This window comes from Vanellus vanellus, assembly GCF_965231255.1.
Source record: "Vanellus vanellus genome assembly, chromosome: 1".
Classification (NCBI taxonomy): Eukaryota; Metazoa; Chordata; class Aves; order Charadriiformes; family Charadriidae; genus Vanellus; species Vanellus vanellus.
In genome coordinates, this window is record NC_138905.1 from 134,020,494 (window position 1) to 134,043,048 (window position 22,555).

Sequence of the window (22,555 nt, forward strand, 5' to 3'; positions counted from 1 at the left end):
TTCACGGTACGGAAACGTAATCTTGGAGCACACAATAGCTGCGGCCGTGAATGCACTTAGGGAAGAAGCGGGCGATGGCCGTACTTGCCCCGCTTCCTAGCAAACGGACCACGGGAGAAGCAGGCTAACTGGCCCGTGCCCGCTGCCGTGTTAGTGCGTTTTAACAGCGGTGGTAGCAGCGATACTGGTGCACACGAGGAGAGAGCAGGACTGGCAAAATTGCTTTTACTGAGGAAACATCAAAGAACAAATACTTCCCCCAAAGCCAAACCGCTCCTGTTCTGAGGGAAGGATGATGACAATAGCTAGATGGTGTTATTTCAAGGCTTTGAAAGCTGCTGTCTTTGTACATAAGATGAAACCAACACAAAGCGTGTACTGAAATGGAAGAAAATGCAAATCCGAAGACTTGAAACCAAGTATTTGAGCTGAGATAGGCAGAATACAAGGAAAAGCAAACCTCCAGTCGTTTTTGTGTTTGCAAATCATGCTGTTCTTTAGTGCGGTATCCTTCCCAAAGATTGTCAAAGACTGGGATAGAGTATGTTCTCTGCTGTAATTAAGGATCTCAGACCTTAATTAAGCATTTAATTAAGTATTTCGTACCTTTTACTTTTGAATTTCTCTATTTCCTTGGTTTTGTGGTTTTGTCTGAAAATAGTTGAAGTGGTCTGTGCCTTCAGGGTTTGAATGGAAGCATTTATTTTGGAAAAAAAAAGTAATCTTTCTCCCTTTTAGTTCTCGAGACAAGAAGATCGGTCTGTATGAAGAAGAGAGGTATATTTTCAGTTTTTCAGTCCGTTTTGCTAAAGTAAATTGAATTCAGATGAGTATATCTCACATGTACCCTTTTTTTTTGGTTTAAGCCCTTCATTCAAAAAGTACCAAATTACGCAATGATACAGTATTACAGCTCCTTCCACTCTTTATATGCTTTTCTTATTTTGAATCTTAAGTCTGGCGTGGAATAGATTTGCTATTATGTGTTTGAACAATCACTTCTGGGACAAACCAGTTTTGCTTATTTAAGGAGCAGCTAAGTGTTGTCTGTCAAGTTACTGCAATTTAACACATTAGTGGACAACACCGGAGTCACTGCTGAGCATGTGCATCCTTCAAAGTCTTGGACAAACCAGTAGAAACCTCAGTGAAGATATTAATGTTCTGCTTCACGTGTGCAGAGAATAAGAGGTTGCACCTGACCAAACACCACAGTTCAGCTGACAATCAGTAGCTTGCTGGGTCATGGGGCAACTTGGTCATATGTCCAAGTGTGAAGTTATTTGTACTTTGGTTGAAATTAAAGAAATTCATTTCCCTAAGGCAGGATGAGAAAAAGAGCAATTAGCTCCAACCTCTTCAATGCTTTACTTTAATAGACACCATAGAAGGGTCTGGAGACTGGCTCCCAGAGAAGCTTGTGCTCGCCTAAGACTAAAGGCCTCATTTTTGAGCTAAAGATTGACCATCCTTCAGCAAAGTCAACTCCTTAGAACCCCGCCTGCAGTTTGGCATCTAACCATTTCCTTCAAGGCAAGCCCGTGGTATGACAATCACGTGCAATGGCATTAGAGTGCCTTGAGCCAGTGGAGCATTCCCTCACGTCCCTCAGCAGTGTCTGCGATTTTATTAACAGCACAGGGATCAGATACGTTTTGGACAGAATGATGCAGGCAGCTGTCTCTGGTAGCCATGGAGGATGGCAGAACAACGCGTTGCACCACTTTATACTCATTTGCCTCAGAGAGGCAAGCTCCCTGTCTCCCAAAGTCTCTCTTACCATGGAAGTGACCCTCTTGCATGACCTACCAGTGGATACAACTGCCTGGACTCTACCTTCTGTTAAAGACCTACTGGCTGGCTGGCTTCACCTTTTAAGAGGGGAGCTGAAGGATCCCAAGACCCTGGGGATGGGCAGACACAAGTGGAGAATTAGATGGCCCAGAGCCTATGGCCTTGATTGCTGTGTCCCAAGAGCTGGATGAAGGCCAGCATTTTCTTTCCCTGCCAAGGTGCACTAGTGCTGCTCAGGGACAAGTCCTGGCCCCTTCCAAGAGGAAAATGGATGTAAGGTTACAGAGAGAAGAAAGGCGGGTGGAGACCCCTGTCTCACCCATAGTCTCCAGCGTCTCTGGTCACACACGTCCATTCAAAAACCTTCTACCCTGCAGAAACGTGCTCTTCTGCCATCTCAAGGAGATGGCTCTACATTCACTGTTAAGAAGCCTTGAGCCACTTCTGCAAGCAGCATTGTGAAGCTTGTGTGGAGACCTGCTTAGATACAGCTAATAGAAAAAATTGAAAACAATCAGATTGTCTTCTCTGGGGCTTCAGCAATGTCCTGAGCAGAGCCAGAAGCCATTTCCCCGCACACCAGATTTACAGTGTGAACTGTCTCCTCCAGATTTGGACCTGAGTACTTTTTTTAAAAAACAAGAACTGCTTGAAAACATGCAAGAGAAGCAGCGTGCTGGTCCCCCCTCCCTTCTGCCTTGGCTCAGCGATTATCACACATACCCAGCCAGGATGCACGAATAAAGCAGGTCAATTCCTTCTTCTCCTCAAAAGGATTAAAACGCACATTTCTTGCCTCCCTGGAGACTGCAGACTACCCTGGCAGGGGGGACCCTTTCTAGACTTTGAGCTAAAGCTAGGCTGCTGTGCAGAAATGAATTAAAATTAATCTGTAGACAAGTGAGCCTGACGGCAGCTTAGCAGTGTGGAGCTCAGCTGGCAGGAGGGAAACCTGCTTCCATGTGCCTGAGCCTGTGGATTGCTTGTGTACCTTGTCTAAAGGCTAATTTGTGTAGCAACAGTTTCCTCAAGCTGTGGTTTAAAAGAAACCAGGGTGGCTGCTGCTGTGACTTTGTACAAAGCCTAACGCGATTAGGAAGGTGCTGAGGAGGAAGGTCTCTGTGGAAACCCACCAAGTTTCTGGGTGCTGCTCAGGGTTTCATGTCTCCCTGGTACTCAGCTGAGCAGGTTTATCAAAACTCACGTATTTGTAGATGGGCATGAGCACAGTTTGAGGTTACGGTGCAGTTGGTCCGTGGTTTTGAGGATCTCAGTTCTGGTGTTAAGCACCTACATCCCATTTGCACCTGAGGCATCTAAATCAGTGGGACTCTGTCGTCCAGTACTACGGAGTACAATCTCACTGTCACTCAGTGGGAACTATGCTCTTAAATCACTTAAGTGCTTCTCAAAATCCCACTCCAGATTTGAATATGCAATTTGTACATTGTTAAGAGTGAATGGGCCTGTGTGTCCTTCTGCAGTCAGATCCAGGACTCGTACTGAGACAGCTGTGCGAGTGCTCCAACAGGAACTCCTACATGTACATTCTGAGAAGAGCCTTTCTGCAGAGCTGAGCAAAAAAAAATAATCTTTTCCACAGAAACTGTAGGTCATGTTGGTGTAGATTGAAAACCAAAAAAAAATTGGTTTTGGGTACGTGTTTTTTAGCATCAGGTGATTCCTCTCAACTTTTCTTTCTGTTTCTCTGTGGAACATACTTTTTTTCTTTTCAGTTTGTTTAATCAAAAAACAGTTTTGTGTTGTAAAACAGGGTGTCATGGGAAAGTTTAGCTCTCCCTTATATCTTCCACTCAATCCTAATACCTCATTTCTAAATGCTCACCTGCCACAGATTGCAAAATCAAGTCTTAACAGAGCAGTCTTGTACAGACAACATGCTGTAATGCCTTCATTTATGAAGAAGAAATCTATTTATTCCGTGGGAAAAAATGGACTTACATTTAGAGCTCTAACAAATGACAAAACCCTATAAACACAACATGTATATACTGGTTACTGATGTGAAAGAACTTCATGTGTACTGTAGCTGTATGTATCAACTATTAAATGACTCGACAATAAGCTTTCCAAAGAAGAGACAATTACCACGCTACCTGCGGTAGCTTTGAAGAAGCAAGATATCCAATAAGCATGTCCTGCATGGATCAGATGTCAGAATACAGAGTTTTCTAATATAGTCAGTTACACGTCAAGTTAAATGAGCAGCCCGAGAATGATGTCTTGCCTTCATGCTTATCCATCTCTGAAGAGATCCTCTGGGTTACGGACAAGACGGCTGTCAAATTTCCTGAGCTGATTAAGACCTCTCACTTTTCCGTGGCAAGGAGGCCATGAAATCCAGGACAAGAGTGTTAAATATTCAGAAGAGACTGCAGAGTATGTGGGTTAGAGAAAGGCTATCCTGGGTTTTGACAGTTAGCAATCACTTTCTTACCACCCTTCCTTTTCCTCCCATTTGCTGTATTTTTTCAATGTATTTTGCTTTATACAAAGTGCTAAGCGTTTCAGAAAAAGTATTTGCAAAGTGCACAGAGACATCTCAATCTCGATTTGAATATTTTGAAAATAACACCATAGGCAATGTCCATCTCTTCTGTAACTATATTTGCAGAGGTGTGACCGTTGTCTCAGGGCCTCTCTTTTTATTTCACATGCCAGAGTTATATTGAAAGAAAACAGGTGGATGAATGGTACCACAATTAATCACAGTTCAATCGTGCTATGATATTATCTGTAGGCATATCAGATGCACACTATATTTATATGAAACAACACTCACTCATGCATTATGAATTCTGTTGAGAAGAAGCCATATGACCAGGAGAAAGCAGCATTTTTAGAAACTGTAACTAGCACAGAGAGTCAAACGTGGGCTATTTGCAGTACAGCCTGGGTAAGGTGGCAGAAGAGGCAGAATTCATAACGAATAAATCCGATATCGCTGCCCAAATAGAGACAGCTGAGATTTCTATTTTCTTGCTAGGAGAGGAGCCCCTTCTCAGTGTCTTCAAGATCACAGAGCTTGCTGCTAATGCATTAAAAGCAAAGAAATCAATCTGAGAGAGCTTAGTGATGGGTATTGCTTCAGGAGCAGCAGCACTTGGCTTGCCCCAGCCCCATCACCCCCACACTCCCCATCCTCGTTCCCACAACACAGCCGTGCTAAAGTGGTGAACCACCCAGCCCTGCATCAGCCTTACGGTTAGAATCATACAACTGTCTAGGTTGGAAGGGATCTTTAAGATCATCAAGTCCAACCGTCAACCTAACACTGCCAAAAGTTGAGGAGAAATAACCTCCACTGCCTTCGCACCTCAGTGAGGATCACTAAGCATCCCTTCAGATGACCGGCATCTCCGGGCTCATCTTCTCTTTTAGCTAGCTCAAGAGCAGCACAGAGCGGTGCTGTTGCCTTGCAGAGCTTCAAACTGCCCGAGTGCCAGTGAAATCCCAGAAAAATCCTGAAAGAGCTGAAATTACAGCAGAGCTACATCCCTTTGCTGGGGCTTTCAAACAGACCCAAGCTCCGGGCAAAGCCCTCGCTAGGGTTTAGCTCTGGGCAGCTGCTGAAGCGAAGGGAGACGATTCTCTCTGTAATTTTAATTGCAGTATAGTTTTGAGGCAGTGCGCTTTTTGTCTTTACCAGCAAAGGCATCAGGGCATCATCTCCCTCTGTACAAAAGGGATTTGTATAAGTTAACCTGCTGTATTTTCTCCCTTTCGCTGCAATAGCAGAAGCAGGTACTCTGTGCGGGTGCCCTTCTGGGTTTCCCTGGCTACCACAGAAATGTGCCTTTTTACTTCCCTCCCCCTCTTCTCAGTAGTAGCAGTCTGTCCTGCGGCTCCTTCAGCCATGTGAACTGCTAAAATGCAAAAGAGTCTTTTCGGACAGTCATTTCTCTTCTTGTGCTCACTGGGTTTGTCATTAATAAAGGCTTTTTTTTTTTTTTCAAAGTAGTAGTTTTCAAATGAAATTGTGGCTTTACCAACTCTACTTATGATTCTAGTAGAGAACATTGATGAATATAGTTGCTTTCCACCCTGGGTTGTTAGTAGGGGTTGGGGGGGTAGTGTGTGATTATTATTAATTTTTTTTTTTCATGGAAAAGAAGGAGAAATAATTCTTACATTGAGATAAATCACAGGCAAAACATATATCTAAATACTGCATCGTGACAGTAACTCTTAAGGGAAACTAGAGGGCAGACTTCTAAAATACTTCAAGCTCTGTAAAGATGCAGATAGGTACATCAGCTTCCCCCCCCAAAAAAACACTAAGTGCCTAACTCCCAGGGGTTTTGCATGTTTAACCAGCTAAATGCTTTCAAAATACTGTCCTGAGATGGCTCAGGAAGCCTATTGCATAAAAATAATAGTCATCGCTGTGTGTCAGCAGCCAAGCGGCTCCTATTGTAAGTTGGCTAATTATTATACCCAATATAATAGAGTTGCCATTTGCTTGTGCCTCCCTTTGTCTCAAAGTTGTTATGTCGTGAATTGTGTCTTATTGTATACTAGAAATCACTTTGGACCGGACAAGGGTTTTTTTATTATTATTACATGTGTGACTATTGCTTAACATCTGCGTGGGGGTTGGCTTCTAACCCGTTCATTGTGGGATGTTTACAAAACCCTTGCTGTGGCAGAGAAAAATGGAGAGAAGTGAACCCTTGTGGTCAAATCGCCAGGAAAGAAATGAACTTAATAGAAAATTTATTTGGATTTTTTTTTTTTTAAGTCTTATGGTCCAGTCTTCATCTGTGGGAGATGGGGCGTACAAGTGTCTGGCATCACACACCTGAATGAAGGTGGAGATCAGTGCAGCAGGAGACTGAGATGTGCGAAGGCTGTGGAACCAGTTTGGACATGACGATTTATGTTATACTGCAGAGCAGGGCCCAGTCCTCAGCTGGACCACAAAGGTGCAGGAATAGCTGGAGTTAAACCATACTATTTAGATGTTTAAAAAACCCAGAATACTTCTCCCCTGATTAGAGAAACTGGCTGTCTCCAGCAACTTCTGGATGGCAGGAGTGTTGAGCGGGAGTTAGGGTTTCCAAGTCTGGCAGACCTGAAGTTGTTGGCCCTTGGAAGTCCCCATCAAAGAGCTGCACCAGCCCGTTGGGAGGCTGCCGGGGAGCCAGCACGGCGGCTGATAAGAAACTGCCCAGATCAGTCACGCTCAATGTTCCATGTTGCATCAGGAGAATTGCTGAAAGCAAGATGTTTCCATAAAAAGTTACACTTCCAAAGCACAAACCTTTCCCAGTGGAGAAATGTTCCATCAGAAAATGTTGGACCAGTTTGACTCTTGGCATACTCCAAGGTACAAAAGCTCATTGCATTTTAAATAAACTTTGGCAGCCTCAGCCCATGCCAGCTCTCAAACAAAAAATCAAGCAAACTTGGCTTTTTCTCCTGTAATTATCCAACCTAATAATTCTCTTGTCATTTTCCCCTTTTGCTTCACTGGAGGAAGAAGGTTGTGTTTGCAGTACACCAAGATGCTGTTTGCTTCTAGGTTCATTGCCCTGGAATTTGAAATTCATAAACAGTCATGATATAAATATATATAGCTCGCTTTAATCCCACATTACGTCTGTACAAATGGCACCAAAATTCAATTACCTCCAGGACACACATGATCAGACACTTTTTTGACATAGTCCTTTCTAAAACCAGCACGAAACGCACATTTTCTTCAGGGACAAATGAAAGACAAAGTCTGCCTTGCCAAGGTTGCAACACACGGCTTTTGAAAGTCTAACAAGTTAACACCTAATGCTTAGACCTTTCCCCTCAAACATTAAAGTTGCATTAGACATGGAGAGTATTTGCCGTGAAAAATGAATAGCAGAGCTAGCATCCTGGAGGAGATGTGAATTCTGAAGAATAATGAAGTAAAAAAGTTCGGACAATGTTAAAGTTTGGTAGGAACTGAAAAAACGGCCAGTATGGAAGCTAAGGGGCAGTGTTTATGTGTTCGTTGGTGCAGATGAATTAACATACTGTACAGCCTGCCTTGTATTGTGCTACCTGAAAACTGCCATTTATAACAATTTTCCCCTGACCATCTCATATCTGCAAAAGGATGTCTGGTTATGTCATGGTTTGGGCCAGACTGGGCACTGAAATGAATGACAGATGCTCTCCCCTACCTCTCTCTCCAAGGAGAAGAGGGAGAGAGAGAAAGAGACTTATGACTTTAGGAAAAAAAACTAAACTGCTTTAATGAAAATATTAATAAATTAGTAAAATAATAGTAACAAAAAAGGAAATATATACAATATACACAAAACCAGATCAAACTCCCAGGATGGCAATCATGTCACTGGGAAAGTCCCAGACTGGGCTTAGTGGCACATGGGAACTGGATTCTGGATCTGGATTCAGGATCAGGATCAAAGGCAGACAACAGACAGAGTCCTCCTCCGATGCTGGCCATTAAAGAAAAAGGCCTGACCCTTTGATCCCTCAGCTTTTATACTGAGCACGAGGCAGATGGGATGGAATACCCTGTTGGTCAGTTTTGGGTCACCTGTCCTGTCCGCTCCTCCCTGCAGGTGCAACCCCTCTACGTTTTTCCGCTCCCAGCCATCCAGTAGGGCATATAACCAAGTTACCTGGCCTTGGGTGTTACGGCTATAAGTATAAGCAAGAGCCTCTCTGCATACCATTCCTTGGCAGAAATTATAAATAATCAGCTCTTATCACTCTGGGAGTGGACTACAGTCTTAAAAATACGCCATTCATTTCAGAGAGTTCAGTTGGTTAGAAGAGGCTTAGCTAAAAAGTAAAATTACTGAACAGAAAATTGCTTCTGTTTTACCTCAAACCAGGACAGGTTACAAAGCTAACACAGTAATGAAGTAACCTACCTCACTTTTAACTGTAGGGGAAAGAAAATATGGTACCTATGCCTTAACTTTTGGATATGAATAACTACTATTAGGCTATGTGTTCAGTTTTAACTGATTAACTGACACTTATGTGAGTCATTTATCAACTTAATATTGTTTTAATATGTGCTTTTTATCATTCAGTTCCTCGACTTTTTTTTTTGAAAAGAAAAAAGCCATCAACTCCACACATGTCAGTAGGCAACAAAGACCAATGACACTTTAGAAATGCCATTAGTGAGGGCACGTACTTGTGGATTCCATAGGAACCAGCAGCATGCCAAATATTTCACTTTCCTCAGCCTTTGCCCTTGCAACTATACCGTCTCCCACAAAAGAAAAATTCAGAATCTCTTGCTTACACTTTTTTATTTAGAAAATACAAATAATTTTTTTAACCCTTCTCAGTATGTGAAAGCCACGCAGATACTGAGCAGTGTTGCTCACCACTGGGCATGAGTCTCTGGAGAAAATCGGGAGCGTTAAGTGGCAGCCAGCATGACAATAACAAAAGACATGAGCATTCAGGTGTGAAATCAGAGAACCTTTCCAGCAGCAGCATTTTGCTGTGTGATATGTTGCATTCAGATTCGTGAGAAAGTTTTGTACATCATTTAGAGTAAAGCTTTAATATTTGATTGGAGGGCTAGCACCAAATGAAGTGCCAGCGTAAAAGAAGTCGGAGGCAAATGCCTTCCTCCAGAATCTCTTTCGTGTAGTAAAACAACTTACTTGAAAAGCATTGTTCATCATTTAATTATGTAGCACTGTTAAGCATTTGAGAGTTCATATGGCGTGAAACAGCACTATCTTGAGGGTGATAGCCCACTCCTACAATGCCTTTTATTGCATGGCTTGAGGGACTACAACAAGACTACTGAAAGGATTCAACTGGAAGAGTCTTTGCCCTTACCATAAAAATGTCAGTAAAAATAAAGTCACTTTTATCTAAATTTCAGTCTCCCCAAATCAACTATTTTTCTAGAAAAACGAAACCAGGTGGCCTGAATTTTCACAGAAAATCACAGCACGTCTGAGAATTTTCACTTTCCTGAGAAAGAATCAAAATTTTTAAAGTAAATCAGGCCCTTTTTGCAAGAAGCTTTCTTTGGTTAGATTTCCAGCTTCCTGTCTGCCCTGATAACATGTCTGAGTACTTCCATCACCTGTTGTTCAGTGCCTTCAAAGCCTTGATGCTATGGGTCTGCTGCAGACACAGGCCATTAAGATTGTTACAAAATTTTATAGTCCAAGCTACTGACTGTGATTTACAAGGCTGCACAATGTCACACCAAACGTCGTCCTTTGCTGCTGGGCACAGTTCCTGGTGGTGGTTGGCCCATGAAGCTGCCTGTAGGTCGCTCTGAGCCGAGCGCCTGGCCAAGGCACATGTGAGGCTGGTGGGGTGAAGCTTCCACCAGAGTGAATGGGACTGCCAGGAGCACAGGCAGCAAGGTTTAGAGAAGGGCAAAATGTGTTTGGTCCCCCTGTTTGTGCTGCCCTATGTGGGACATGAGAGGGTTTGACTTTTTGGTGCTGTAGTGTTTGCGGTGGGTTAGCTCATGACACAACCCAAAGGCTGTGGTGCCCACAGTCATAAGTCACTTTTGAAGGAACCCAGGAATTCTGTTTTTTTCGCTCTATAATAATTTGACCATGTTTAATCCAGGTTACACAGCACAATGCCAGTCATTGTGTTCTTGCCTCTTGTACTTTAGCCACAGACACCTGTGAGGCATTTCTCCCCCAGTTACCTCTGTGGTGGGCTACCAAGCGCTGACTGTAGGGAGTCTCAGCAGCAAGAGCGCTCACCACCATATACATTTTCTCCTAGCTGGAAACTTCGTTTTCAGAGACACATCCTGGCTGAGGAACCCCGGTCATGCAATTAACTCTCAGCAGGTGCATTTCATATTGCATCAATGAGTGCCTCCTTACAGAGCCCTCATCACTCCCAGTACAACAAAGATGTCCCGTTGTTTCAAATGTCACAGTTTTTTGGACTTTTTCTTTTAGTAGTTGATTTTTATTGCTGCTTTTTTTCTGTGCTGAATATCTTCTGAATCATTATTTTATTTCAAACAATGTTTGGCCTGGCCCCTTCTGCGTATAGCTTTGTCCTGTAGACATCAGAATTACCAGGCTGAGGGTTTCTTTTCAGAAGGGGACCTGGCAACCTCTTTTCATTTTCACGGCGCACCACCACCCCGGTGCATTTCTACTGCTTATTTTTCGCCCTGTGCCTGCAAGCTGCTAAGTGGTTTTGGTTATCACTGGAGAAATCAATAGGATTTGTAGCACCTTGAAGGAGGTAATATGCACTTTGCAGGATCAGCTTTTAGGCCTTGGCTTCCTTGCCGATAGATTTCCTTCAACAATAATTCCTGAAGTTTCACCACCTCTGTTAGCCTTTGTCTCGAGAATGTGAGTTGCTGCTATGGGGAATGAAAACGAAACAAAACTAAACAGTCCTGGAAATCTTTTTCTAATCTCAGTGCCATAAATTTTTTCCAACTTAAGCTCTTTAAGTCACCCGGCTTCATCGAGAAGACTATTTGGGTGCACTTGCTAATACGATCAGGATGATACCTTTAAAAGGCTACCAAGGCCTTGAGCGAAGCCTACACTGGGAATCAAATGCTTTTTAAAGCAGAGGTGGTATAGGTGAGTGAGAATAGCTTAACGTGAACTCAGAGAACAGTTTCCCCCCTATATTATTTAATAATTGCAAAGAATAATAATTGTAGGCACACACCTGCATGAGCTTAGCAGGGCTTAGTAAAGTGCCACAGAAGAAAAATATATTTTTTTCTCTTCTGAAGGCAGTAATTTAAAAGGTAGTAAGTACTGCAGCATAGTTCTCATTAACAGGGGTAGAAAGACCCACTGCAGCTTCTCATCAACGACTTTAATCACAGTGTTTGGTATATAATGCTTGATTTTTGCTTCCCGTTAGAAATCACAAATGACCTCATACTCTCCCAAAGCAACTGAAGATGGGTCTGCGAAGCTTTTTTAGAGGGATGACACTTTAGGTTATGAGAAGTTGGAGGGAAAACGTTAATGAAAACCAGAAGAATGAATCATAAACCTGTATTTAATGTGAAGTAAATGTATGTTACATCCACTGTGCTTTAAGACATACAAGTTATGGAGACAAAATTTTAAGAGTAGCTCCAGAAAGTCACAGTAGGAGTAGAAATACCAGTAATGAAGTATATCAGCACTTGTATGATTTTTATTGTAACACCATTTTAAAGTGTTATCCCTAATCACTTAAAAATTCAGTTTCTTTATGAACTGCTCAGATATGATAAACCTCAAGATATGCTTTCTCATTTTTGAAAGTGTTGATTTTTACCCCTTTAAACAGCGTATTTATGCCAGCTTCTGTAGTGAGTCCATAAGCTAAAAATATGCTCATAACCAGTAGCCCATCGCATATAGTTTTAGGCAGCTTGCTGATCTTAGCCAAGAGATACCCAAACAAAAGAAAAAATGGCTGATAAGACTGAGGAGATAGATAGAAAAGTTCAGAATACATTTCCATGCTTCCGAGAGTGTAACATCTGCAACATGTCACACATCCTAAACCTTTTGAATTAGTACTAGTCAGGAAGTTCCCATTTGTTATGGGAAGAAGTTCTTTCTTTTTCACTGGAAATGCTGAAATTTGTTTTTTTTCCACTTTTGAAACTGGTACTAGTTGCAACATCTTGGACTGTTAGGAAGTACATACGATAGCATGTGTCATCTACATCTGAGTTCCACTTACCAAGAAGAAAAGGAAGGCAGTGTAACTCATGTCAAATATCATAGCTTTATGGACATTAGGTCTTTTCAGAGAACAATATTTAGAATTCTCGTTCTTCAAGAAATTTTTGAAAAAGATTGATTCTGCTTCAGAAAGAAAATGAGAGGTTTTGCTTCTCAAGAGAAAGAAATTCTAAGAAGAAATCTTTTTTAAAAAATAGAAATATTTCGGTATGCTTTTTCCCAAGTATTTCGGCAGCCTTTACTCTTGGGAACTCTCCTGAGAGTGTCCTGGGAGGTGATGGCAAACTCGACTTGCCAGGTGTGTGCTGGCTGCCCCAAAGCTCCTCACTGCACATGGAGCCCCGTAGCTCTAAGGTCTCTAGCTCCACCTTTGTGAAGCTGCCTGACCTCTTACTGCAAATCCACAGCTGGAAGCTTGGAGATACCAGAACCTGGGCTCAGCCCAGAATTTCTAGGGGTTTCGGAGATTCTTCTTAGAAGTCAGAGCCCTGAAGTCCCTAGACAGAAGAAGTACTCCCACAGGTTCCCAAATGCTGGACCCTGCCCTGCTGAACATGGCTTGGGCCCTCTGAGAGCTGCCATCTCTGCTTGGCTCTCTGGTCAGTGGCATGGAAGGAGGTTTGAGGGAAGAAAAAACATCTAACTTGAGAAAAACTTCAGGATGTTGTAATTTAAGTGAGCCAGCTGCACTGTTGTCTTCTCAAGATGAGAATATGCCTGCAGCTGGATAAGGGAGGAACAAGTCTCTTGCCTGAAAAATTGATAATGGAATTTTTCCTTTTGGATAACGATAGAAGAAGGGATAATGGGTTTAAACTAAAAGAGGGTAGATTTAGACAAGGCATAAGGAAGACATTCTTTATCCTAATGGTGGTGAAATACTGGCACAGGTTGCCCACAGAGGTGGTGGATGCCCCATCCCTGGAAACATTTCAGGTTAGGTTGGACGGGGCTCTGAGCAACCTGATCTACTTGGAGATATCCCTGCTTATTGCAGGGAGGTTAGACGAGGTGAACTTTAAAGGTCCCTTCCAACGCAAACTATTCTATGATTCTATGACTCTATAACATTGATCTGAAAGACCTCCATTTGATAGTTAGGGGCTCCAGCTCTCCATTCAGAGTCACTGGGCTAAATTGTCTCCTTTACAAGTTCTTTTGCTGACAAAGCTTTGTGTCAGTGTAGGTAACAAGAAATTTTGACAACACAATAACAGGAGGAATGTTTTCACTTGACTCTTTTTTTGTCTTAAATAAAAAGGTCTGTTGTGGTTGACTAGACATGCTGTTATACAGTTCTCTCTTGCAGCTCCCTTGTGCACACACCACCAAACTACGAACAGTGGAAAAGGTCAAAACTGTCCTTAGTTCCTCATGTCAGACTGTCTGAGGACACAGGTAAATTAATTTGAGGAACAACATATGTATGAGAAAATGAACATATGGCTTTCAATTATTTCAATTATTTCATATTTCCAGTATTTCATAGGATCAGAGAATGGTTGAAGTTGAAAGGGACCTCTGTAGGTAATCTGGTCCAACCCCTCTGCTCAAGTGGGGCCACCTCAAGCAGGCTGCCCAGGACAAATGAGAGCAAATATATTTTAGAAGATATATGAGAGATGCCCATATATATGAGAGTTGCTGTTATTATCCTGACAGAAATGCAACAAATGTGCTGAAATAATTTGCAAAAAGCATGCAAGAAAGAATAGTTTAATTTAAAGTAGACTTTTTCATTTAGTAAACCAGCTAACACTGGGAGGGAGTCAAAGGATGAAGTCCGCTTTGCAACCTAAACCCTCTCTCTGATGTCCCATCATGGTATTAATATGTTAACCTGGAGCACATTTCACTTCCTACTGCTTCTTCTGCCATCTGTGTGGGCGGTGATTCCAGATATGCTATAAATGTTAAAGCAGTTGCACTTCTCCTATGCAACTGGAGAAGAGGATCGTAGCAAGTGGTGCTCACTGAAGGGAAGTGAGGGCAGACAAATTAAAGCAGATCCCTCGGCACTTCAGGTCACCACCTCAGGAAGCACAAGGCTTTTACTACATGAGTAGGAGAATGAGGGAGTCAAAGGAGACAGTCCAGCTTTATTTCACATTCCCAATTCACTAGAGCAATCAAAGTAGACATGTCCCTGGATTTACCTTTTCCACAGGTTTTTCCATCTGAAGATCAATGTGTTTGTAATTCTAGGCTAATTCTGCTCCAGACTAACAAAAGTTCATGAACTCTGTCCCCTTCTTACCTTACCGAAACTGATACCCTTTTCATTCCCAGGGTGCTATTTGCTAGGAATGCCCAGATGTCATTTAAAAGTTGTGGGAACAAAACCCTTCTCTGGGTCTTCTAACTCCATAAGAAGTCATTACCTTAATTTGCGATTTGCACTTTTGAAGAGGCATTTTGTCAGCCTTTTTATCAATTTTTTTCCAATCAGTGCAAAATTTTGTCCAAGCAGCCAAACCTGTTGTCCATATGCAATGCCCACGGTATGTAATGAATGCTTTCAGTTGATTATAATCTGTAGAGTTTGCATGATTTAAATCCTGCTTCACAGCTTGGTTAGACAGTGTTGTAAAAAAAAAAGTCCCAGTTCTCCAACTGTAACCCCCCTGTCTGCTCCCAAAGAGTGGACTTCTTGCTGCCTTTTCTTAAATGTTGCATGTATGACTGTGATAGTGGTGAGTAAGAGATCTATAAATGGGTTCTGATGAGGAGTAAACATCATGTGGTCGTTCACTTTGGAAGCTTGTTGAGTGGGAGGCATTCGCTGAACCTCGGTGCACTTGCTATAATCACTGATTTTCTATGAAATGCTAATGGGATATGTCTGTTTGCTCCTTTGTAAAGTTACTTCTTATAAAACAGGCTGCCTTAACAGAATTTTAGGGTTAAATATATAAGGCTGGAAACTGTTCAAATAAAGACAAATTTTATTTAGCCCTCAGGTGATATCATGCACGGTACTTAATTATATAATATTAGCACTGAATGTGGTCATTTTATTGCAAATATGGAGATACAGTCAAAATCTGGATTCATTTTATGTTTCATCTTCTTTCAGCTAACATGTTGTATAAGAACAGAAAATACTGACAGTTGGAATTACTGGTGCTTTTTTTAGAGTAAATCTTTCATCTGTTTGCTGTTAACCAGTTTGGGCATATTTTCAGGGAATAAAAGGGAGATGCAACATTAAAAACTGTAATTTTGAAGGAAAAAGATTGTGAGATTTTACAGTGCATTAATTTATTTAGAAACAATTTTGAAGTTGCATCTACACTGAATAGCACAAAAATTAAATTATTTTTAACATAAGAATAGCCATTGCTTTTTCCCATGGTTAGAAAACTCGGGGACCCAGTCTTTTTTGTCCCAGAAGCTAACACTGGCATCTCATCAACTGCAACCACAGCCCTGCAGGTTCTCAGACACAGAAGGAAGAAAGTCTTGAGGGCTGAAAAAATACGTGATTTCATGATTCAAACAAGCTCCTAAGCGTGTGCTTATGTCCATCCTTAATCAGGACAACATTTAAGCATTTGCTGTCAAGTACATCCTTTTCTGTTTTCTTTAAAATGGCAGAGTGTTGTTCAGTAGAATAAGGTTGATATTGGATTGGCAAGAGAGGCGCTAGTAGATAAGCTGCAGCAGCTGAAAGAATAACCAGGGAACATAACTGTGAGGATTATTAATGTACCATAAGCAACCTATTTTTGAGTTTACAGACTCCTATTGATCTCTGGAGGAGTTAGAGCTCTAAAAATAACGTGCCTTTGGGAGTGGGGAGAGAGAGAGAGAATCGGAGCTGGCCGGAGGGAGGTCTGAGTGGATGAGAGCATCACAGGGAGATAATAGAGGGTCCACTGACTGCAAAGGGAGTTCAGGTAGCAATTATAAGCAACCAGAGAGCAGAGCGTACACCTGAGAGGAAGATAATATTATTAGCAGGTGTTAAAATAGCACTGCTTGCAAGCAGTGTGCTTTAGACAAGATTTGAGAACAGTGGGCTTAATTTTCCTCAGCACCTGAGCATGGAGGCAAGGCCTATCATCTCGACAATTTGGTTGCTCCTGCATTTGGATGGCAAGTGGCAGGGTTCTTGGGGGGCTGTAGTATTTTTCTTGCTCCTCCTGTTAATTGACTAGTCTTGTTGGTGCATGGCCCCTTAGAAGACTGGATTTTCTTTGACTAGAGTTGCTATGGTCCCATTGTAACTGGGAAAACCGGAGAGACCAAATCTTTTGGAGGGTCCACTGCCTAGTGAGAGTCCTGTGCTGTGGGAGGGGGAAGAGAGGTGCTTGCTCGGCTGGTTGGGATATGACGCCAGCTGGGACCTTCCAGCCCTAAGGTCGTAAAGATATTAAGTGATATTAACATTGATTTCAGCAGGAGCTGGGTGTCAAAGGTCTGGGACTATGACTAAATGAAGGGAGGACAAGGGAGTATTTGAAGAAATGGAGCATGTGGCTAAAAATAATCCCGGCAGCCAGATTACTTGGTTTATTAACAAAACAGTAATACGGTATATAACACCCTGTTGGTTTAGTTTGTAAACTCACTGACAGTTCCACAGGTAAGCAGGGGCAAGCAGGGACCTTGCAGCTGGCCCATGAATCCACCCCGGCCCTTGTGAGTGGACGACAGCTTCCCTTGAGACCGACAAAGGCTCTTCCCAGACCCACAGACTGTCTGAGGCTTGAGAGCACCTCCGGAGATGGTCCAGTCCAACCCCCTGCTCAGGACAAGGTCACTGCTCAGGGCTGTGCCCGGTCAGGTTTTGAATATCTCCAAGGATGGAGACTCCACAACCTCTCTGGGCAACATGCTCCGATGTTTGACAGCTCTGACAGTAAAAGAAGCTTTGTTTCCTGCTTACACGAAATTCCCTGTGTTTCAATTTGTGCTTATTGCCTTCTGTCCTGCCACAGGGCACCACTGATGAAAATCTGGCTCCGTCTTCTTTGTACCCTTATTATCAAGATCCCTGGGGGCTTGGTGTGCGCAGCACAGGACAGCTGGCATTAGGAGCTCAGGAGATAAGGAAAGGCTAAGCTACTTGGAGAGTAATGTGGGAGAAGATGAGCATGAAGGTCCCTGCAGGGCAGATGTCTCCTCCAGGATGACACCTGCAGGAAACACAGCCTTATCATCTAAGACGCTGAATCTGCTAGAGAGGTATAAAAAAATCCCACGTAATCTTAAAAACCAAAATGCTAAGTTACAGCCGTCCTTCACGCCACAAACCTGCCCACGATGCATTTGGAGGCAGAACCTGACGTTGGCCTTTTTCAGCAGAAGGATCAGAAAGCACTTGTGACACAGAGGACCACATTCATGCTTGGATGTGCCTGCGGCGCTCTGCACACCCTCTCTTCCGATCCTGGGCTTGAGCGCTCGGGTTTAATCACAGCCGGCAGTGTTTTATCCACCCACTGCTAGAAAACAGTCACCTTGTGATATTCAGGAACAGGCACAGAACAGTTTGAGAGAGAAAGGATAATACTCGACTGAAACACAAGGACAGCGTGTGTAGGCAGGCAGTAATTACATAGGACAGGATTACACGTGCCTGCGTATCCTGGGGAGCCATCAAATACAGCCTTAAAGTTGGATTTTGGTTTTGAGATCAGAAAGATAAGTACCTAAAATTACCTGATTGGAAGGAAATTTTAACTGAAAACAACCCAGTACATTGCCTTACTCAGTCAGGCTACGAGATGATTATGTTGTTTGGTTGCTAATGTCCACAGAGTGCGTTAGTAGTGCTACGTGTGGTTTTATGACCTCTTTCCCGTGGACAATGACACCCCCTCACTTTTTTTCAAGTCAAGTAAATTAACTTTTGACTTCTTTATTCAAAAGTCACCAACACTTTTAAGCAGTTAATGTAAGCCGTGCGGGGTTTCTCTTAATAGCACCTCTTTTCTCCAGGGAAGTGTTTCTTCTCAAAGCTAAGCAATTCCAGCCTTTTGAATATCCCTCCAATATTTGTTCAAATGTGTCCAGCCTACACACGTTCAGAAGCACAGCAAAAACTCACTTTATGTAACACATTGTGAAATACAGAAGGTTGTCATTTTTTTTTCTCTGTCCTGTGGCTTTTCCTCTGCTTTCTAAGCATTGAGTTCATTTACCAAAAATAGAGATACTCCTCCACCCCAAATACTGATTAAATATATATGCCAAGAAAGTTAGTGTCTCGAACTTTCGAAAGTTAATTGCAAACCTGTTTTCCTCAGTATTGAGCTGTCTGGAACCATCGATATCGACAGCAACCATAGATATCTCTTAACTTCAAAGAGAACAGGAATAGACCCTATGCTGGGGCTCAAATTAGCTGTAACTATGCAGGAAAGAGTCACTGTAGACAGGTCAATGGAAATTACTCATCATTCACCAGACAGCAGCTAAACGTCCCCCCCCACCTCTCTTTACATAAGTAAATAAATTAACTCCAGTGGGATTTATACAAACAGCACAGAAATATACTATGCTACCATGCCTAGAATGCTGTCTTCAGTGCTGGTCGGTCATGAAAATTAAAGCAGAAATAGGGGAGGAGCGGAGTTGTGAGCAGCATAGTTACAGGAACAGATACGCTACCAAAAGAAGAGAGGCTGAAAATCCCTGGGACTGTTCAGTTTGGGCAGGAGACAAAGAAGGAGACTCAGTACCAGTAAGGACTCTAATGGGCAGAACAGAGAAAGCAAGAGATGAGGACAACCAAAGCAGCTGAAAAAAAATTTTAAGAAATAATATATATACATATATATACACACATATATGTATACACCAATAAATACTGTTTACATATATGTATATTTACATACACATATATGTATATACCAGTAAATAGTATTTACTGGTAAAATTAAATACTATTTTGATTTTTATCCATTTGATGTATCCCTACTACCTGCAGTGTGCCAGCGCCACTGTGCCATGTGTCAGGATTTGCCGCCTGTGCCTGCCGAAGCAGTGCCGGGGCTTCCCTGGGGACACATCCCAGGGCCCATGTAGGGCTGGACCCTGCTGGCCCCAGGGCAGGGGCAGCCCCAGAGCCCCCCGCACCCTGCCAGGCAGCCGGGGGCAACTGGGCAATGGGATGGGGCAAGGGGGGTACAGCTGCCCTGTATTGAGGGCAAAACTGAAGGCTTTAAAGGCCCGAGCTCTTAACGGAGTCGTGAAGTTTCATCAGACAGAGATTTGGAGAGTGGGCGGAAAAAGCCAGCGGCTCAAAAAGATTTGTTTCACACCCACTCTGTATTCCCCGAGCTTGGGTGTAAACAAGTACACTCGGTGAAAGCAAAATTGCAGGTGCGGGGAATGTACTCCCCCTCACAACTTACAGGCACTTCTGTGCATGCTCTCAAAATACCTGCGAGTGCGCTGATAAAAAGATTAATTTCTGGTCTTGTATTTGTCGCACAGGTCTGACAAGAGAAACCGACCGGATTCCAGTGAATGGAGATAATTTGAAATATTTTATATATTTGTATGAAGACTATGAACTTCCCAATTCTGCAATACCCCATAGGAAGCGTCTTCTTTGTACATTGATATCAACCCTTTCTTGTTATCCGTTTTGCTTAACATAGGAAAGTCCTGCTGAAATAAAACAGAACACAGCAACTAGTGATGAGTGTGTATATATTCAGGAATGATTTTCACCTGAGAACAAGGAATAGTGTAATTTGAAGTTTGAGCAAAAGTAGAATAAATACTTTAAAAAGAATAATCAACATTTGCAATTAATTTTGTTTCTTTCCTTTTGAAAAAAAACATCAATACGGACAAAAGAGTTTTAAAATTATTTGACAAAATGCAGAATAAATGAGGGATGTAACATCTAATTTCCTGCTGCGTATTCCTGGTTATAGAACAGGAATCGTGTATCACGTGTAGTAAAGGAAATGAAAATATTAAAAGGGATGGTCTTCCTGACGAGTTTAGCTAAAGTCTTCTTTTGCCATAGAGCCGAAACATTTCTTTTCCTTGAGAATCTAAAATGCACTGGTGTTCTGCTATTTATGCATCACCTTTACTTTATACAATGAACATACAAGACGTGAGCTAGCTGACAGAAAACCTGCAACCTTTATGCAAATAAACAGGCCAACCAGCCTTGATGGGACATGCTCCTGAGTACGGGTTGAAGGATCACTATCTTCAAAAGCCCGAATAAAAAAGGGACATTGAAATACCGATGCTGAGCAAAAATTGTGTATGATGGCACCAACTCTTACATAAAATGATTAATCCCTGACACTTGTTTTATATGGACTGTGCATAAATAAAGACTGCTTGATGCGTATTCTATTTTTCGAAATGAGATTTTATTGTTAGAGAAATTTAATACACTGTGTCTCCTTGGTCTCTCTTGTGTTATTTACTGTGAAAGGACAAGAGGAGCTGTTTTGTAATAATATTCTTCTACTGTTGATTGAAAACTATTCTACTTGCACTGGCTCTTGTTTATTCAATTAAAATAAAGATAATTATTCTGGTTAGAAAACAGATTTAAAGTTGAATATTACTAACAATGACATCCATTTAATTCTTGTTTGCTACATCAGACAGTACAAAAGCTAACTGGCGATATTTTTGGGTTTTAAGTTATTACATATATTTGCATGGCTTTGTACAGGAAATGAGAAAGGAGCTCTACTTGCTGCAGCTCAATTAAAAGGACATTCTTGTATTTTGTACTTTCGATATGCAATACCGACGTTGCTTACTATCCTGCTTCGTCCTTATGTGCTTATGGCTGATTTCCCTTAATGCATTCCTTGGAGGAGAACATCCCTAAAAGACAGGTTGAAATGAAAGTGTCAAGAGGCAGAATGCATCAGGAGCACCTTTCATTTACATACCGATAAGATTAACATGTCTATTCAATCGAAAATGAACAATTTTCCCCCACACTGCATTATCAGTCTCTGATATTGGACTGCATTGTTCCTGCCGGTATGGAAGTGATAAAAAGAGGAGAAAACACAATCCCTTGAGCCAAGAGCGCGTTGAAGGCGAGATGAGTCAGGGCCTCAGCTTTTATTATTCTTCACTCACTTTAAAAATACACATTTCAGAGAACTGCAGGAAGGTGAAGCCACATTTTTTCCCCTCCTTTCACAGTTAGGAAACTTCATAGTGGAAATTCCAGGGCATGGGGAGAGCTAGGACCACATCCCAGTCATCACGTCTCAATGTGTAAGTGAAAGAAAAAAAAACATTCCTGACACAGAAGTGTCCTTCTTTTGCTATATTTCAACTCCATGCTACAAAGTAGAGGGGTACCAGCAGTGGCCATCGAAATATCTTAATGGTGGGGAGGGGCTAGGCAGAGGCAAAGAATAATTTTTCCCAGCTTCATTTTTATTTTAAAAGAAATTTCACAATATATATAATTTTAAAGCATCTCAAGGCTGACAGCTATGGGGCGTGAGGACCCCAAGTTAAGTCTTAGCACTACAAGGAATCTTTATTAAAGCATAAAAGCAGCAACTAAGTACTAGAAAAAAAGGGGGCTATGAAGGCTCTCTGTGTCTGAGCCGGCAAACTGCTAACAACTAGCTGGTCTGAACCATCATGTGCTAGTGATGGTACTTTTCATCTAAGCTTTGTCAGAGGGTCTGACTGTAGGCCACAAACAGACCCGTGAGAGAAGCCCCAAGCAGCTCTGCAGGCTATTACTTCTGGCATGGAAAATTTTGCCCCCCAGATGTTAGATTTTGGCACAAATTTAGGGAAAGATTGAGGTCCTACAATGAAAGATGAGCACGGAAACACGTGACAACAGATCATGCTAAAATCATGCCTATTTCGTGTGGTTACGTGCCAGCCTTTGTCAGTATGAGCCAACCTCACTGAGAGCTATATATTAACACCTCACTAATGAGATGATACATGACCACCCCTTGGCAGTGAAGCCAGAGGAATGGTTGCAACAAAATAAACAGTTATCATAACTGAACCACAGAGAAATAAACTCCCCTCCACCCCACAACCCCTAACCTGCTTCATGAGGACCCCATGAAATAAAGCAA

The 22,555-nt window shown here is 42.2% G+C and overlaps 1 protein-coding gene across 3 annotated transcripts in view; it reads left to right on the forward strand.

Annotated features, from left to right (window-relative positions):
* The window catches only part of SMPX (small muscle protein X-linked), a 42,003-nt gene extending 20,975 nt beyond the window's left edge, over positions 1-21,028 (forward strand). For all 3 annotated transcript variants that reach the window (XM_082480771.1, XM_082480774.1, XM_082480772.1), the window contains exon 5: positions 19,941-21,028. The gene's annotated coding sequence lies outside the window, so the exon portion shown is untranslated. The remainder of the gene's footprint in view (positions 1-19,940) is intronic.
* The last annotated feature ends 1,527 nt before the right edge of the window (positions 21,029-22,555 follow it).